Genomic DNA, 4,546 nt, shown 5'->3' with positions numbered 1-4,546 from the left:
TTTTATACACGTTTTACACAATGGAAATTTTAAATAAAAGTGGCTCTTATACCGAGCTGTTAACTACGAGGGATGCCCAGAAAGTAATGCACCATGATTTTTTCTTCGGCATTTATTTATCGCACATTATGAAAATTACACCTAAAAGAGAACAATATTTTTACTACCCACACTATTTTTTAACGTAATTTCCAGTCAGTTTTTTGGACGTCATGCAGCGCGAGAAAAGGGCGGGTATACTTTTTCGGTACCAATCCTTTTTCTGGTCACGAAATCATTTCTTCATTAAATTAATCATGCCCTCGTCGTCCTCAAAATGTCTTAGACACCATTTTGAAACGGTCCTTCAGCTAAGCTGCCTGTCGTAGAAGATAGAAATTTTGCGCGGTGACCCATGAAACTTCAGGTAAGTAATGCATACGTCACGTTTCACATTTACACCATATGTAGTTGTCGGCTCAAACAAATATTTTGGTGCATTTCTTGGCAACTCTAGTATTTATGAGTTCCAATACCTCCAGTAAATAACGTTAACAATACATTTGTGGAGTTAGCAAAACGGATCTAGAATGTTTTTCAATAAAATGTGAAACTCCTTGTCTCACTTTCTTTCGAACAACGATTACCGATAACGAAAGATTTGAAATTCCTCATTTTACCTATAGTACCCTTATAAATGAATACCTCTACTCATCCTTTTCACCTATTCTGGCGTCCGTTTTAAAATTCAAAAAGTAACTAGGTAACAACAAGATAAACAAATTATAATTAGCGCCTGATGATGATGATTACTCATTGAAACCCGGGTCGCGCTCTTATAAAATAAGTGGTATAAGTAACTGTCTATATCCAGGAAATTCCTCATTTTAACAATTTTTTTTTTCTGTTCTTCCCTTATATTGCTCGAAAATTCGCTTTTTGTATGGAAATATGCTGGAGTCGGATCGGAGTGGAATTTTATAGCAGTGAAGAAAAAAATAATTCAGTTTTTTTCAGAGTCATTTCATATATTAGAGCGGAATTCATGAATTAATGCTCTGTAATAGCATTCCTGCGCGATCAAAGGTGCGCAGTTTTGGTCCATGTAATTTGCCGAGTTTATGAAGTTATACATTTGTTAAACGGTTACTTTAGGATAACGTTCCTCTAGGTGTTTTTTTTCAGAAGTTTGGCCCGTAATCATAAAGATGTAGCTTTGGTTAGGGAACAAATATATGGCCAGTAAGAGTCGCCTTGTTATGTGACGACTTCAAAATGACGCGGTCATTGTTGTAGCCCTCTGGATGATTACGAAATCTCAGATATTTTAATCAATCGAATCAAGAGATGGTAAAGAAAGGGAAGGAAATAGTCCTTTTATCGTAGCAACGAACGAGTTGTTTTTAAATTTCGAATTAGAGAGGCAGTAGATGCGCAACCGATAGTACTTTTTCTTTTCATTATGAGTTTATCGTATATTTATGAGCAAGCATTCGGAAAATATCTTCCTGTATCCAATTCATAGGTGGTAGTCATGAATTTTAGTTAGAAAGTAGTAGTTGAAGACTAAGTAGAACTATGTAGTTTGAAAGCTATATTAATCACATAATTTTTTGCGTTCAAAGAGTGAAAACTAATTCTTAAAGTATCAATGATATTTAGATGCAACTATGCAATGCCGTTTATAATATTTGAAGAATTAAAATTACACTCATAGTATGAACGTTGTTTAATATTTAAAAATAAAGATATCCTGTCTTATATTGGCTGCGTAAGATTTTTTAATATGCCCTCCTTTTTTCAAAATATGTTATACCCTCCTCTAGGTTCCCAGGCGAAACGGAAGCGTTGAGGAAGTGTTGGGGAAGCGTCGGACGGAGTGTTCGGGAAGTGGCGGGCGAGTGTTGAGGTAGCGTTGAGGAGGTGTCGCGGAAGTGTCCGGGAAGCAGATTATGGCCCAGTTGGAACGCTTCCGGAAGCATTTCGGAAGCGTTCAGGAAGTGTCCATCCGACACCTGACGCTGCCACATTACAGAAAAAGATTTCCATATGGAAAAATGAAATTATAACTGTAAATCATAGAAATAATAATGAACAGCAGGTTTCTTTTAAAATGAAAGGTAGAAACAATCAATGAAAAAAATGCCGCGTCCAAGAAATGAACCTTAGACCTCCGGGTACAAGTCGGGTTCGGTAACCACCTGTCTACCGCTCTTAGATAGTTCGTCTGGGTTGCCAATGAGAACTCAAAGATTTTCTGAGGACGTACTGATAATTCAATTTGCTGGAAGATTTCTTTGTTGCATGCCATTTCGAGGTTAGCATTACATGTAATGTCAGCTGATCTTGGAAAAACTAATTTAATTGTATGCTATCATTAATTGTATCACGTTTATATTGAGAAAAATTACTCTATAAGTTGGTGACCGGTAATACTGGAGTTTTTGACTTTCAGCATCCATATGTGCAGTAAGGTCCGCAAGTACCTTGCATTAATGATGGCGGGATATGCAGCCTTAGAATTATTAATGGAAGATTTGATCCGAAAACCCCTCTTAACCAAATTCCTCAAATGAGTTACACTTGTCTCTCGCATCAGTTCATTTTTTATATTTACTTAGCTGTACGATTTCCAAAGTGAATGTTAATTCTACTCAAATTTGTGTTTTTGTTTGATTGATCAATTCACTTCTTCGATTTTACGCTTCCTTTTAACTCTGATGTAACGTGCTTGCGTTAACGGGCCGTGCTTTGAAAGAGGCTTGAGGTCGCTTGCTATATATATTGGTGCAATTAAAACTTCATCCTCGCTCCTAAGTTGATAGCAAATCAGGAACTTCGCTATAGCGTAACTGGTTTGCGCCAGTTCAGAGCTCGTCGGGACACACGTAATATCTTAATGAATGAGAATGTGCCCGTGGTTTTTTTAAATAAGGTCTGTGGACAATGGAGTTTCTACGCGACTACTTTTACTTTTTAAGTAACCAGGGTCGAATGCCAAAAATTATATGTTTTAACTTTCGTGACTGTTCGGTTTTTGCTACATTTATAATTTATTGGCCCATTTCTTCAAATTATGAAGGATTTTTTACTGTGCAAACTAACATTAATCATGCCACTAAGTACTTTGAATAAATACAATGAGGCAACTGCAGAAAACTTCTATTTGTATCAGCAAAATGTGCTGATGTATCGTCAGGTATCCTTCCCTATCTATATAGATCATGATCCGTAAAACCAACTATGTAGGTGCGTAAGAAATAATGCGAAAATGAATTGAGTAAAAATTTCTCTCTTCGTTTGTTGATGATTTTTTTGCATCATTTCGGAGTAGAATTAAGAGGGTCGTTAAGTTGTCTTTAGACAAAGGGAAAGAAAAAATTATTTTGGGTCAAGTATTTTATTTCTCAAAATAGTTTCCTTTCACTTCAAACATTTTTCTAACCGTTTATCCAAACATTTAAAGCCGTCTCCAAAATGTAGAATTCTCCAAAAAGTCTCCAAAATGTAGAATTCCCCAAGCTCTTAAAAGTAGTTACTTTCTTCGGCGATGAGCTGTTTGTTAGAGGTAAAAATATATCCTCCAACCCATTTTTTAAAGCTGGGGAATATGAAAAAGTCATTGGGGCCAAATCTGGTGAATACGGTGAATTTGGTAATAATTGGGTATTTAATTCCTCAACCTTTGACATCAAAACTGCGGAGATGTGCACCGGTGCATTTTCTTGATGAAAGAAAATCTTTATCTGTTTCAATTTAGGATGTTTTTCCGTGATTTCTTCGCTCAAACGGTCCAATAACGATGCATTATGCCATCGTTTTTCCCTTGTGTATGCCATCGATGAAGATTAATATCCGTCATCCCAAAATATCGTGGCCATAACCTTGCCGTCCCATTTTACCATCATACAAATATATAAAGATATATATTTGTACAAGGAATCAGCATAGGTTTTGTGCTGTTTGGTTGTTAAATGATAGAAGAAGATTTATGTTAAAAGATTTGTTAATATTCTTATTCCACGTTAACCTTAATCTTCATTGGTTTCTTTATTATATGACTTTCGATCCGAAGAATTTTGTTTATCAAAGAGGATTTCGCTGCGCTATTATTTTTGCATTTCATTCGCAAGAAATCCATAATCCATTTAATGTCGTTGAAAATAAAGGTAGTTTATCTTCACTTTTATATTTAAATGAGGATGGAATAGTATTTCCATTGTTTAATTGCATAAATTAACGCTTCCGTTGAATGCTATCAATGACCTGCTTTACAAAGAATTGATTTAAGTCAGTAGAATACTTCTATCATAAACTCCCTTCCCTTTTGATTGCATTTATTAGGAATGAATTCGAATTCGACATAGTTTCCGCAAAAATATTTCTTTGCTTTGAATAACTGACGATTTTTTTCCGAATAGTTTTCTTTTCTATAGCTTTTGTTTTTACTGAAGTGAGTCCATAATGTGAGAGGCTTCATCATGAAAGAATAAGGCTATCGGAAAAATTTTACTGGTAGTAATTGACTGATGGAAACATTGAAATGGGGAATGTAGTAAGTCAGAAA

The sequence above is a fragment of the Ischnura elegans genome, chromosome 8 (assembly GCF_921293095.1).
Source record: "Ischnura elegans chromosome 8, ioIscEleg1.1, whole genome shotgun sequence".
Taxonomy (NCBI): domain Eukaryota; kingdom Metazoa; phylum Arthropoda; class Insecta; order Odonata; family Coenagrionidae; genus Ischnura; species Ischnura elegans.
The sequence above is the reverse complement of the archived record's forward strand: the minus strand, read 5'-3'. Positions refer to the sequence as shown.